At 47.8% G+C, this 15,175-nt stretch overlaps 1 protein-coding gene across 5 annotated transcripts in view; it reads left to right on the forward strand.

The window, feature by feature from the left end:
* Window positions 1-15,175, forward strand: part of LOC146839624 (membrane-spanning 4-domains subfamily A member 4A-like) — a 132,984-nt gene that overhangs the window by 32,190 nt on the left and 85,619 nt on the right. For 2 of the 5 annotated variants that reach the window (XM_085651703.1, XM_085651702.1), the window contains exons 2-4: window positions 12,083-12,183; window positions 12,644-12,732; window positions 13,435-13,498. The exons of 1 other annotated variant lie outside the window; for it this stretch is intronic. The gene's annotated coding sequence lies outside the window, so the exon portion shown is untranslated. Of the gene's footprint in view, window positions 1-12,082; window positions 12,184-12,643; window positions 12,733-13,434; window positions 13,499-15,175 lie in introns of those variants that run through there. 2 more of the 5 variants (XM_085651706.1, XM_085651704.1) reach the window with 2 other exon arrangements.

Here is a 15,175-nt window from a genome sequence, read left to right on the forward strand (position 1 = left end):
CCAGTTCTTATTGATAATTTTGCGGAGGCTCATATGTTGACGACTATAGCCCATGATGATTCTGAAAGGACTAGTGGACATTTTTGCACCCACCTCTGGACTATCCTGTAGCAACAGTGTCCTAGGCATTTTTGTATTGGGTCCTAATAGTTCCTCTCTGCTAAAGTTCATGGATTTGGTGATAGCGCTGTCTATAATGTTAAGCGAATAACCTCTTTCTCTGAACCTCTGTTTGCTAGATGCCTGTGCTTTTTTAAGGTCACCATCATTGCTGCACACCCTTCTCAAGCGCAGCATTTCTCCATAGGGGATGCTTCTGATGAGGTGGGAGGGATGTGCGCTGGTCGCATGCAGTGTAGAGTTACCGGCACTTGTTTTACGGAAAAGTCTGGTTTCAGTGTTGCCCTCGTGAATATATATCTCTGTATCTAAAAATGTAATATTAGTTTGACTAAAAGAAGCAGTAAAGTGGAGATTAAGATCATTAATATTTAAAACATTGATAAAATTAATCGCCTCATCTAGGGTACCATTCCATATCACAAACAGGTCATCGATATAACGCAACCAGACAATTACATTCTCCTTCAAGTGTTTCGCATGTTCATTTTTAAGTACCATCTCCTCCCAAAATCCCCAGTGTCTTGGACATAGGAATCCAAAGATTTAACAAAATCCTGCAGAAAAAAGTCAATATATTGCGAAGCCTTCTCATACATCCCATTGCGGGCAGAGATGATCGGTCTGCCTGGTGGTTTGTTGCAATCCTTATGTATCTTTGGAATAAAATATATAGTGGGAATAACCGGGTTGTCTTTCTTCATGAATCCGTATTCGGCATCCGAAATTAATTTCTGTCTCTTCCAGCAAGCCAATTTGATATAAAACTCATTGTTGGACGCGTGGATGGCTGTTGTGGTGGTCCAGGCATAACAGTCTCTATCGTTCAGCTGTAGGTATGCTTCGTGGTCATATTGTTCCCTTGTCAACAGTACGATGTTACCACCTTTGTCACTTTGACGAATGATGATTGTTAGAAATCGGATTTCTGGTTGGCTAGGGCTTGCGCCAAAGCTAGGCAGAAACCGCCACTCTAGTCAGGGCTGAGGAGTTACACGCCAAAGATAACCCCTGCTCACCCCCTCGGTAGCTTGGCACGAGCAGTCAGGCTTATCCCGGAGGCAATGTGTAAAGCGTTTGCGCACGCACCCAGCAACAACACCCAAGGCCCACCACAAAAGAAACTCCACACAAGGTTATATGTAAAAATAGCCTTTGTATTATACCAAAACACATTAGATAATATTCACACAATTTACACTGTGCCAACTGGCACTGGGCAGAATTTTACAAGGGACTATTTACACTATTTACTATGGCCACATGGACCACTGTCAGAATCAGCACAAATCACCAATTGTACATGTAGGACATATACTAGCTGTAACACAAATTAGCACGGTAGAGCACAACTAGTAACTACTGGCGCAATAATGACCTCAGCGTCATCACACTAGCATCGGGTATAAAACCTACCCTGTAGACATCACAGGGGCATAAACACATTATGCAATTTCTCATTGGTCTAACGCATTAGACCTAACCACCTAAGTATAACTACTCTAAGGGTGTACATCACACAGGGAAGTACAATCTCCCTAACATCACCCATAACAGGTAAAACAACCTCCTAGGCAGAAATGACCACATTTAGAGGTATAAAACACAGGGTGCGCAAAACATGCTATACACAGTACATTTCCTAGCACCCTATCACATTAGCATGAATCACAACAACACCTCAATCGCATTAGGGTCCAGGTCGCACCAGAACCTAAACGTAGCAGCTGCCCACTACTTGCTGGGCAGCTGGGGACAAGAACAGGGCCTAAACGCTGCAGCTGGCACTAAGTACTGCGCAGCGGTGGGAGTAAAATGAGGCATGGCTCTCAAATGGTCCTTGACACAATGTCACAACGTGGGAGCCACCTAGGCTCTAGAAACAACATGTCCCCATGGAGCGCATGGGCTCCTGAAATAATTAGGCACCAATATAGCAAAGGAACTTGCCCCAAAGTACTGTGGAGCGCACTGGCGCTCTAAGACAAAGATTGCCCTCCTCGTTGGAGCCTCAGGGCTCTAAAAGCTAAACTGGGGACAGCACGGGCCCCTCTGAGCCCCTCAACAATAATGTGCCCTTCGTGGGAGCCACGCAGGCTCTTAAAATAAACATGATGGCCCCTTCGTTGGGGCGGCCCGCTGCTAGACGGGGCCGCCCAGGAAGTCGGCACCGGCACTGGTGCCTCTCTCTCGCCCCCCCTTTGAGCCCTCACTCACCGGGCCTCTGGGCAGGGACTCTGCTTCACCCGGTCCCTCTTCTGGGACCGGGACTTTTGCTTTTCGCCCGGTCCCTCCCTTGGGACCGGGGCTTCACTCGGGGCAGCATGCGGGGCTCCGTCTCCGTCATGGGAGCCCCGCGGGGAATCCTGCCCTCAGTCTCTTCTCTGCCCGGCGAGGCGAGGCACGGCACGGCTTCCGCCGAGAATGGCCGCACTTCCGCTTTCGTCCCGCGGCCCCGCCCACAACCAGGCGGGCCGCGGACTCGGCGGCGAGTTTTGAATGCGACTCGGGCCGCGGCGGTGATTTCTTTTGCGGGCACAGTGCGGGGTGGGCACCCGCAGTTTTAAATAAAGATGAAGCGGGGTGGGCACCCGCAGCAAGCCATCACGTGCTACAAAGACGCAGGGTGGGCACCTGCTCACCAAAAGCGACAAAATAAGCGGGGTGGGCTCCCGCAAGGCCGGCATCATGGGGGAATCCCTAGTCTGGGGATTCCCTCTCCCTCGCTCTCAGCGCGACGCTGCACAGCCCCAGTTCCTCTCTCTGGGGGAATAAAGCGCTCTCCAGGCGCTATGTTCAGGACAAAAATCCAAGGCAAAGCGCTCCCAGGCGCTAGAAGGATGCAGCAAAAGTTCCCAGAAGTCTTCCAGGTATCCAGGGGCTGGGCAGGGCAAGCCTTCCCCTGGGCCCCAGCAGCAGCACGCCCCTGGTAGATTCGAGTCAGAGCAAGAACATTTTCATGGGGTCACAGCCCCTCTTTTATACACCAAATCCTTTGTCTCAAGGTGCAGGGAAGGGGCGAACCAGATACAACTGGTTCTTGAGCACTTTGTTTTGCTCAGCCCCTCTCCCTATTCAGAGAACAGGCCAGGGTCATCAGTTGCACCACAGGGGGCGGAGTCAGCATTGTGTGGGGAAAGCCCAGCCCTATTCAGGTCCCAGGTATACTCCTCCCACTCATCAACATGCAGCTCGCTCCACCCACCACTGGGGCAGACCCATCCTGACTCCTGGAGCCAGGCTCACCAGCCAATCGCACGCCAGACAGTCACTGCACATTTATGCCAGCGTCTAGAAGTGGCACTTCTACACTAGCTACATTGATGCCGCACACATCATCGCGCAGCATTTCATCACACGAGTCTGCACATACCAAACTCGCACCTGCACTCCCCACGCATCAGGAACTACCAGGGACACATACATTCCCCCATGCATTCCTATGGGAGGGCAGGTCAGTCTCATTCAACCACACAGAGCGCAAGCGCTTTCCACTGGGACACAGTGTGAAAGCGCCTAGAGGCCTAAAACCACTAGTACAACACAGGAAAAAGGCTAGGATACTGCAAAAAGTTCTAGGGGTGAACTTGCCAGAACGGCCAAGTCCAACAATGATATTTTTATTTTGCTTGAGTTTAAGCATAAGATGCTCATACTGCTGGGTTTGGCGATTGTACCAACGTTGTTTTCTCTGAGTCTCTTTATGCAGTGCTTTGACTTGTGCTGTCACATTTTCATTAAAGATATCTAGGGCATCTCGGGGCATGATAGGATTGAATGTGGAAGGTGGTCTGAATGAAGTAATAGGTATTAATTGGTTGGTACCATCCGAATGGGTGGTATCGCTGGGATTACCCATTCCTTCTGTCTCCCATAAGTCCTGCATAGCATCCAATAATGATGCCTCCGATGCAATCTTGTTACTGGCTTGTTTGATGTTTTTTAGTGCAAAGGAATTCTTTAGCTTAAGTTTACGCACTGTTTTATAAATATCTAATCTTGTACCAGCATAGTCAAAGTTAACTTGGGGTGAGAATGAAAGCCCCAATTTAAGGATCTTTTTTTCGTCTTCCGTGAGAGTTAGGGGAGTCAGGTTGATTATGGTATTGGTATTGGTGTCATTGGAATTCACTTCTTTGTCCAATATCCTCTTCCCCTCTTTCTGTTCTGACTTGGGACCCCTCTTCCTCGCCCTCCACCTCTGCCTGCGTCTGTAGTTTGAATGTTTGCGTCATGATTCATTGTTGTTGGTCTTGGGCGTAGAGTTTGTCTCCTCTCTGCACATAAAAAATTCATTTCCTCTGCTGGGGATGGTTTGGGAATCATGTCAGTTGCCAGTCCACTTCGTAATTCGGACTCAGAATCACTACCTCCAACTGAGCCTAATTCAGAATGTGAGGTGTCTGCCGCATTAATATTTCTACTGGGTCCCTTGTTAGAAGTTGTGTACTTGGCCTTGGGAACACGTAGTGAATCATATTTTTTGGCAAATGTAAATATTTGACCTAGCTGGTAATCATTACGGTCCCTCTAAAACTTAAATGCCTTTCTTTCCATGATTTTGGTTTCTTCTTTTTTGAGTCTGGAGGTCATCTCATTGATTAGTTTGGTTTTCTCATCATTGTTCTCTATTTTGTCTAATTCTTCGTTGATTTCATCTATCTCTTTTAGAAGAAGCGCTCTATCGATGTCAGCATATTTTATTAAGATCAACACCAATTTCCGGGAAGATTCTAAGTTGGTTTCCGCCCATTCCCGCATTAACTCCGGATTAGGATTCTCGTAACTTGGGGCTGTGAGTATACGCAACCCCAAGGGAATTCTGTTGACATCTATGTAACGTTGGAGGGACTTTGACTCCCACCATTTACTCTGCTCGCTCTGTAACTTTTTTTCTAGTATTTTATATTTTTCTTTTAATGAACTGTCCCTTATGTCCACATCCGCGATGTTGCTGTTGCGGATGTTGGCTGGTAGCGGGAGGCTGTCTGAGAACATGGATAATGCTGCAGCCTCTCGATCTCGTATGTTGTCTGCCGACATGCTTATTATTAGGCAGTCGCCAGTAGGTAGTTATAGTTAGGACCTATTAATTCTCAAAACTGGTGGGGCGCTCCGGTCCGCTCCTATCCTGAAAGTCTCGGGGTGATTCGTCAAGCGGGGGCCGAGAAAAAGTGGGGTCCCAAAACGTGTTTTCCCCATGCAAGTTTCCATAGGAACCTTTAATCACAGCTGCAGCCTGAACTGCTGAACGGAATTACACGAAATTTGGCAAAGAGGTAGCCCTTGGTTCACACTCGTGTCTTTTAGTTAAATGGTGTAAATCCATTCACCAGTTGCTGAGAAAATTAAAAGTAAAATCATAGATATATCTATGCCTCGGAGGATCCACGTACCCTATGTGCACCCAGCGCGCACCCTTCCGATCACGAGCTGCATGCTAATTGGCTGTCAACTGGCTGTAAACACTCCAAACCAGGAAGTGTTGGCAGCCATTTTGTGCCTCGGTAGAAGCGAGGCTCAAGACATCAGTGGATGAAGTGTGCAAAGCGTATAAAGGGGGCAGGGTAGAAATACCCTGACCCTCTAGACCTGCTTAGGGGGTCCCCAATTTTTTTTCTGAAAAAACACCAAAATGCGTGCTGGGTGCGCGGATCCTGCCATAAAAAAATAAATAAAACGAAGCGCGGGCTCCTGCGCTTCTTTAATAATTAGCCCACGGGGGAGCCCAATCCCAGGGGCAAAAATATTAAATTTGATGGGGGCACAGAGGGGCCCCCCAGCCCTGGAGACCACCATCCCCCGGGGCTACAAAATAAATGGGTGGTGGGGCTCAAAGACCCCCCCAGCCCCGGGGACCGCTACCCCCGGGGCTTTCAAAAAAATGGGTGTGGGGGCTCAAAGGCCCCCCCAAGCCCCGGGGACCACCACCCCCGGGGCTTTTTATATTGTGGGAGGGGGGCCACGTAGCCCCCCTCCTAGAGTCATCGATGGCCCTAGGGACCGCCACCGCCCAGGGCCGGCTCCTGCAGTGTCTTGGGGTGCCCACCCCCGGGACACTGCTGTTTGGTATGGCAGGGCAGGAGCCGAGGCTCCCGCCCTGTCATAGCAAACTTGGTTTGGGTTTTGAAAGAGAGAGACTGCTGAAATTAACAATCATTTGCAAGGCAGTAGGTCTCACATTTGCAAGAGTTTGAGCTATTGGCATTATAAATGACAATGCCTTTTTTATGTGTTTTAAAAACCTGCAAACTGTGTGTAAACATGCACTAAGGGGCAGATTTACGACTTCTGGCGCATCTCTGCTAATCAGCAGAGATGCGCCAGAAGAGTTGCGACGCATCTGCCCACCCGTGTGCCACCACTGATGCGCCGCATTTACAATGCGGTGCACCGTGGCGCTCGGATGGGCAGATGCGTGACGCATCCCCCGTCGGAAAGGCGGCGCATTGCTGGAGTTGCGTAGCAAGCGCAACGCAGCTCCAGCAAGGCTCGGGGGTGCCCTATCCCTAACATGCTGCGTCAATACTTACGCCTGCTTCAAGCAGGCGCAGGGTTTTGACGCAGCATGGCCTTAAAAGTGACTGAGTGAAATCTTGTAGATTTCACTCAGCCACTTTTAGGAGGCGTTCCTGCGCCGGAACGCCTACATGTGGCGCAGGGCTTTACAATGTGACGCATCTCCCAGGTGCGTCATGTTGTAAATACCCCGCAGCATGGCGCTGGCTTTACGCCGCCGCTGCGTCACAAAAGTGACGCAACGGCAGCGTAAAAGAGGCGCAAGGGGCTTGTAAATCTGCCCCTTTGTACATAGTCATAACTGAGCCTCTTTTACTGCCAGCCTTGCTTCTCGCAGGCAAGGGCTATAAGAACAAAGTGCATCTTTATTCACCGCTTGCAAGTTTTCAAAACACATAAAAAACAGGCATTGACATTTACAATGCCAATAGCTCAAACTCTCACAAATGCGAGACCTATTGCATAGCAAATGTGTTCTTATAGCAGTCGCATGCTCATCCCAATATTTATGTAGATATGGCCTGCGAGCATACAGACAACGAATGCAGGCTCCGACTTGTAATCATTAGGACAAAGCTGGTTGCATCCAGGCTCCAACAAGTCGGATAATAGAGAGCTGAGAGACCACACCAGGGGTAGAAGCATGCAATGCTAATGGCAGATAAAATCAACAATTATACTTTCATTTTCGTAGAACCTGAAAAACAAGACAACTTTCCTCAGCATTTTTATGGTAGTACAAGCCTCTACCATTGCCTCACTGTGACCTACCCTTCAGACCTGCATCAGGGTTTTAACTCACCATACACAGCTTAAATTAAATGACTGTGAACTGCAGGATTGAAAGAAATCTCAGCAATAGGTACTTGAACCCACTTAGTAGTCTAAATGTCTAGAAAAAGTTGGATATCAAATAATGTTCATTGAACTATTTTCATTTTCATACAATTGCAAAAATTTGCATTAGCATATAAACGCACAGCCGATGGTCACTCCTGTGATTTCTGAGGGCAATTGTTCAAATTTTGAAGTTTGATTTGCATGTTTGTTTAAAAAATCTAAAGGTGTATTACATTTTTGATTTATTTTCACCAAAGTATACGTATCATGTGAAATACATTCGCTAGTACATCAATAAACTTTTCTTCAGGAGTATTCCTTACACAAAAAAGCCACTGTGATGCAAAAGACTCATTTGAGGAGAAAATGTTTCTCTAGGTAGATGTTTTCAACTTGAACAAGTATCACACAGAACAAAAACAAGCAAGATTTCCCTTCACTCAAAAATTTCTACTTTTCACAATAATGTAAATTTGAATATTATGCAACATCACTGTGGTGTAATAGAAATGTTCACAGTCGTATCAAACAGTGTGATTTTCTAGCTATCCTCTTGAACTGTTCTGTGGGACCTACATGGCAACTTGCCTATACTATAATACACCTGTCTAATAGTATCATTTCAGTTCAAATTTGTTCCTAAAATTTGGGCAACATCACAGGATAGTTACTGCTCAGGGTACCTTTAGAAAACTGCACAATGAAAGAATAACAACTTAGGGGCATATTCTCAAGGACTTGTGGTAACTAGCACAAGAGTAGCTTATCGCAACTCACCACATCACAGTCCATCGCGGGAAAATACCTCCGTGTCAACGTGGTATTCCCAAGCTGGCAGCAACATGCGATAGCACCACAACGCAGCTAACGAACACGTTAAAACCAACGCGACACCGCAAAAATGCAAAACACTAACGCAAAAAAAGCAGCGATGACGCCAATCGCGATACAAAAATCAGCAAAAACTAGCCACAGGCCTGCATTCTCCACGTGACATGCGGGAAAATGCACTACAAAAGGTGAAAAAAAACACATACAAAGGCCAAACAACAGCGAAGCACAATGGAGTCAGCCAGAGCAAGTGCAGAGGAGAACCAGAACCCCACTAGCACCCCGGAGGACCAGCCTAGGACTTCGGGGTCAGGGAAGGGCAAGGACAAGAGAGTAGGAAGAAAAGGCTCAGTCCACAGGAAAACAGGATCCTGATAACAGAGGTGATAGAACACCATCAACTGCTGTTCGTCACCTCCACTGCTGTGTCACTGGCAACTAAAGATGGAATATGGCAGACCATCGTGGACAAGGTGAATGCAGTCGGAGTGCTGAAGAGGACAATGGACGAGGTCAAGAGGCACTGGAATGATGTGAAGCGCGAAACCAAGCAGAAACTCGCAAACAACCGGAAGGCAGCAATGCAGACTAGCAGCGCCACAGGAGGAGCTTGACGAGATGTAGGAAATGGTGTCGACAGTCATCAGTGGGGAGACGGTGGCAGGAGTTGGTGGACTGGACACTGCTCAACAGGTCTGGACACAACAGCAACAGGGTGAGTAACGACCAGGGTTTGGGGGAATGGGGGGAAATGGGCACAATGGCACACATGCGCAAGTAAGCATACCCCATCTGCAGACAAACCATGCGTCAGACCTCCAAATCCCACAAAGATACCAATGCACCCACAAATGCAACATCCAAGCACTGTAGAAGCACAGAAGGCAGAGGCACACCACATGTAAGGGATCAGGGGCAGCCAACTCAGAGCTGCAGGGGTAACTCTCCCCAAAAGCGGCACCCAACATCACATGCAGAGCACAGCAACATTGACAACGATGTGGCACAATCCGCAACACGTCCACAACAGAACATGGGACACAACTGGTCCCGCTTGTGTGCAGTAACTGGCCAATCACAGATGGCATCGCAGGGAAATGTGAGTTGACAATGTACAAGTACAAACACACACCCGTGAAGTGGTCAAAATGTCCACTGTCCCGCATCATATAGGCAGCTCCCCACAAACAGTCACAATGTACACTGTCATTCAGTCTGCATGTAAACACGTTCAATGCGTCAACATACATGTGAACACAATGTTAAACTGCATCTCCCCTTCACATTGCAGAGGGTAATTCAACACCTCCTGCAGAGCAGGCCTAACCTCTCTTCTCTGATGACGAAGAGGACAACCAGACCTTTGACTCCGACGCTCTCCAACAGCTCGTGGAGAGCCTCCAAGCCCACTTCCAGGAGCAGGTTAGCCTAGCTGCATTGAGGAGAACCTACCCCCTGATTAGTACATGCAGCAGGCAGCACCCACCACCACGGCTGCCTCCCAGGACCCCCACAACCAACACATGGCCTTCCAACTCCGTGTGTTGGGGTGCCAGGAGGAGCTGGCTGAACAGGTGCAGGTGGGGTTCGACCGCATGTGAGACAAACTAGATGCCATACGTGGGTGTCTGAGTCCCATCAGGGACCACTCACAGTCCCTAACAGACATCCACAGTCCGCTCCATGTCCTCCAACAAACCATGGCTGACATGGCCAGAGTCCTTACTCAGAGGCAAGAACGACTGTCCAGTCATAGTGGCTCCAGCGAGCTCGCCCAGGAGTTGGTACTCATGCGGAGGCTCATGGAGGACAGGGAGCGTAAGCTTTTGGAAACAGCGTCTGACACAGCTGCACACCAGCGAGACGTAGCTGGGTCCCTCAATGCCATAAAGACCATCCTCATGGTATTGCTGCCACAAGGCCTGGCGCTGATCCATAATGCTGCTGCTACTCCTTCCACATCTCCACCCACTGATGTGTCAGTGCCACACAGTGCGGCAGACATTCCACTTCCGGCACCTGCGGTGTCACTGCCACACAGTGCTGGAGACAGAACACCATCTCCCACATGTGAGCCACCTGAAACATCAGAGGACAAAGATGCAGATGAATGTGGCCTCATGGTCATAAGGAAGTGGTAGCATCCATGTCCACCATATGGCCTGTTACTGCTTGGTTCTGCCCTCACCATCATCCCCTTCCAGTGTCCCCCGATGCATTCTGCGACACTCACCTTGGACCGCGACATGAACTGCCATATTATGTTTGCTCACCCATGACACAGTTAGCAGACTTCGGATTGAACACCTCCACTACTGAGGAACTTGTCATTCACATAAGGACTCTGGCTGGCATGCCTAGGGCTGACGCTGCAAGGTGGGCTTTGCATGACCCTGTACTGCTCCGCATACAACACTCCATTGAATGTGCATTAAACATTCATTTTCACAATGATGTGTCATGTCTATGATCTTGCAAGTGTGGAGGCATGAATGCATGTAGGGTCAATGATTGCACCTTACGTCCATGTTGCTCATGTTGTGGGACTTGGGTCACAGGGTGGCACATTGCCGATTGCGTGCCGGGTGGCGCCGACACTAGAACGGGGAAACACGCATTTGTTACTTTCTTTTCCAGGCCACAACGGAAGCATGCACACAGCCCGGGGGTCATTGTTCACTACCTTATGCTGGCCTGGCATACGCCAGGCCAGCCCACTCTGCTCACACTCACAGGGGGTACGAAAACACTAAATGTCCCAGGTCTTTCCTGTGGGGATCTGCTGCTCACAGGTCTAGTTGTCCGCATGCCACGGCCACTCCCTCACGGCTGGTTCACACCCACACCACACCCATTCGGCACCGGCATCACAGGACATGTGACTGGGCCAATAAAAAGGGCCTGGCGCACGTGCTGGACGCCATTTCCACTCTCTTACTGGGTGTCTCTATGTGGGTATCATTTATTCATGAGGCCTAGGGCCCTGCCGCATCACATTGCCCAGTGCCAGAGGTGACATGATGGCGTCCGCATCATGGAACTCAATCATAAAGGGTCCATGGCTAGCGGTGCACATACTTGGTGGCACCGCCACGGGACGGTGTCTTTCGGTACACTGAGGTAGGGGCACCTTCAGTGCTGAGCGGGTATGCAGCCTGCGATGATGCGTTGCCGGGTGATCCAGAATGGTGGCATTGGTGTAAGCCCTGCTGGACCGTAGTGTAGGCCTGAGCCAGCGGGCAGTGTGTGCCTCCCGCCACGTGGCGTTGCCTCGCAGTTCACAGATTAGTGGCACCTATAGGGCTGAGCGGATGCGTAGCCGGCGATGATGCTGTATGCACTGATATGGTCTTTGCCATTGAGTAATCAAGCCCCAGAATCAAGTGTGTAACCTGGTGGCCCGCGGTGTGGGGCTGCATGATTTGGAGGGTGCCATAGTCGTGTGCCCTGGGCTTGGAGCTCCCACCGACATGTGGTGGGCCCTCTTGGGTACTAAAAAATAGCAAATAAGAGTAAACATCCATAATATACTTGCTCATATACCTAAATCTGTAGGTCTGATCCTACTTGCGAAGACAGAAAAACAAAGGTGCAGATCACCGACATATATGTCTCGTTGGAAATCAGATGGCTAATCAGTAGAATACTTTTCGAGCAAGTAAGTACTCCAGTTAAGTGCATCCTAGACTACACCACCATATTGTAATAAATAGAGAAGAACCGTATATTTACCATCCCTTAGCCTAAGTGATTCACCTCTATCTTTCCTTAGAGTCATAAAATATACCACTCGTCCTTCAAAATAAGAAAATAATCTGGGTTCAACAAATTATCTCAAGCCATATACGAGAACAGTCAATTGGAATAACAAGGGTCAGTATGGTTTGATTACATTACGATTGTTAAATATAAGTAAGATGAGAGACTCAATCCACGTGACTTCAATCTAACCTGCATAGTCTTAGAAAAACGTCTCTAAGCAAATTCTCATCTAAGAGTAGAGAATTTCTTTCCATGTAATAAAAAAGAGGGCTTGCCAGTATCCTATATTAATAGATCCCAGGTGTTTATTGAATTGGCCATTGTCAGCATAGCTAAAGCAGAATGTATGTGTTTTCCCCTTACCGTAACACTAAGCTCCTGGGGAACTTTCATAAGTGTTAAGGTCAGTATTGAGCTGAGAGATGTTTGATGGGATCTTATAATTCAAATGAATTAAACGGAATTGTTTATGTTAATGAATGATCATTGCTACATTGACTCCCTATAACAATTCACAAAATTGGTTTTAATTGATATATGTCTTTTTGTTGTTATTATTTTTCACATATAGCGTAAAACTCAGAGCGGGTTCCTGACGAAGGCCTAGCCGAAACGCGTTGTGTCAATCGACCGCCTATGTGCTCATTTTCCAACAATTGAGTATAAATTTGAGAAAAACAAGTTTTGCACTGATTTTTGATTATAGTTTCTGTATATAGTATGTGTGAGGAAAAACAATCATAGTAAAAATAATGAGTTATCAACATGATTAACAGTAGCAGGCTAAGGACACTAAGTATGATCAATTAGTTATGAATCAATCATAGTCCACATTGTGTATATAAAAATCAATTTGTATAGATATTAACAACATGATGACTTGTTGATATATCATTGTCCATAAATACATATGTTGATGAAGAAAAGAATTCATTGTTAGAAAAAAGATATTGAAAAACAAAAAACTAAAAAAATATATATTTATACTTTGTAATAATTAAAAGAGATATATCTTATATCCATAAGCCTGTTTGTCTATCTATTTTAAAAACTCGCATTTGTTAGGCATAATTTGCTGATTGCCAGTAGAATGTGAGATATGCATGTTAATTGGGAGTCAATCTGCAAGTAGTATTTATCCGACACTGTGCCCGGTGTTCACCTTTTCCCATACAACCCTCTTGGGTACAAGCCAGTGGTGGAAGGTGAGCAGTGAGGCCTGGTCACGCAGGGGTGGGCAGTCTCCGCTGGGCGACGGGAGGGGCTGGGGTGCAGCAGTTTGTGTGCGCCGGTGCGGGAAAACGATGATGGCGTGTGTTACTGTATGGACTCAGCAATTCATGTCTCTGGCAACTATTTCAGATGAGTGACCTGGGGGACTTCAGTGTGTGTCGGCACGTGGTTGAAGACACACCGTTGGCTGCAGGTGAGCAGTGGAGCCTGGGTCCGCAGTGTCAGCACTCTCTCTTTTGCTCTCCCTCTCTCTTTCGCTCTCCCTCTCTTTTTCTCTCTCTCTCCCTCTCTCTTTCTCTCTCTTTCTCTATCCCTCTCTCTTTCACTCTCCCTCTCTCTTTCGCTCTCCCTCTCTCTTTCTCTCTCCCTCTCTCTGTCGCTCTCCCTCTCTGTACATTGATGGGCGCATGACACACCTTCTTATCTGTCTTTCTGTCTTGCCGGCTGTGACTTACGGAATGCCCGGAGAAGACACGCAGTGCCTCTTCATGGTTGTTTTTATTTGTTTCATTGTTATAAAGGTTTTGTTTTGGTTACATGATGTGGATGTGTGTTTCAATTTTTGTGGCCATGCCTGTCGGTTAGGTGTGGTTGTGTGACTTCAGGCGATTTGTTTGGGTTTCGTGGGGCTGATGTGGATTCTCCTTGTCAGGAGGGGGAGGGGTGGTGGGGTCAGGGGTGGTGGTGGGGGTATGTGTTGTTGCCCTCTTGGTGCTACGGGCTGCATGTTCAGTTGCTCGGGGACATCTGTTGTTCTTCATGTTTGGCTATGAGCTGTGCTCCCTTGGCTGCAGCCGGTTGTGGTCCAACTTTGCACCAGGTCAGAGCAAGTGTTAATTTCCTGCTGCTAACGCGCCTTATTGCCTGTGTTGTGTTCTTATCGCCGATGTGGCTGGTGGTTGAGAATGTTGTGGAGTGGTATTGTCGCGGCTTTTTGATCGGGAACGCCTACTCTGCATCTCATTAGCGATAGTTGCCGGGGTCATCCGTGGTGATGTTTTTTGAGGTTGCTATCGCAGGGAATCTGGTGACATAGGCTGTTAGCACACACTTACAAATGGGACGTTTATTTTATTGCGACTTTGGCTGTGCTAAAATGCCGTTAACTCGGCGATAGCTCCTTGAAAATATGCCCCTTAATTGTTTAAAATGAGAACACAATCTTCTAATGTAAGCCACATATCTTGTTAAGATTATATTCCTCTGATTGGTCTTAGACTTGCACTGAGGTTATAGTAGCCTTCAAATAGGCGCCTGACATATTTTGGAAAATACATAACACCAGAGGGATTGATCAAACAGACAGGGTGAAAGAAGGCAGACTCGGGGTATGGGTAAGTGCTCCTCTTTATTGCATCCGTCTCAAACCCATGACCAACAGCAACTGCCATCCATCTCCGCTCCGATCCAGGCAGGGAACTCCTACGCGCCCCTGCATTTCACTCACATTCCGCATGATCCAACAAACCCCGCTACCTTCGCAAAACAGGAGAAAAAAACATAATACAAATAACCAAGAAAAAACGAAATAAACATAAATGATGACTGCAATGTCGGGCAAACAAAATTTGAATCTGCAATAATCCTTGAATCTGGCAGGAGCTGTCTTAACCCTGGAGGACACCCTGCTCTGGTGCACGGGGCTTGGGTCTGCGCACTTGGTCTTTGGAAGACACACTCACACAACTCGCTGGACTGAAATCCGCCTGTGTCCCCAATTTTTGGTTCACATACGCAGCCTTGGATTTGGCCACCACAGAAACTGCACTCCTATTCAACACCTTACCATTCTCCAGAACAACCACACAATCCTTTACCTTCCTCACCCAAACTGGTGCAGAAAATCATGAAAACCCTTTACAAATGAAAC

Source organism: Triturus cristatus, chromosome 4_1 (assembly GCF_964204655.1).
Source record: "Triturus cristatus chromosome 4_1, aTriCri1.1, whole genome shotgun sequence".
In the NCBI taxonomy this organism is placed as follows: domain Eukaryota; kingdom Metazoa; phylum Chordata; class Amphibia; order Caudata; family Salamandridae; genus Triturus; species Triturus cristatus.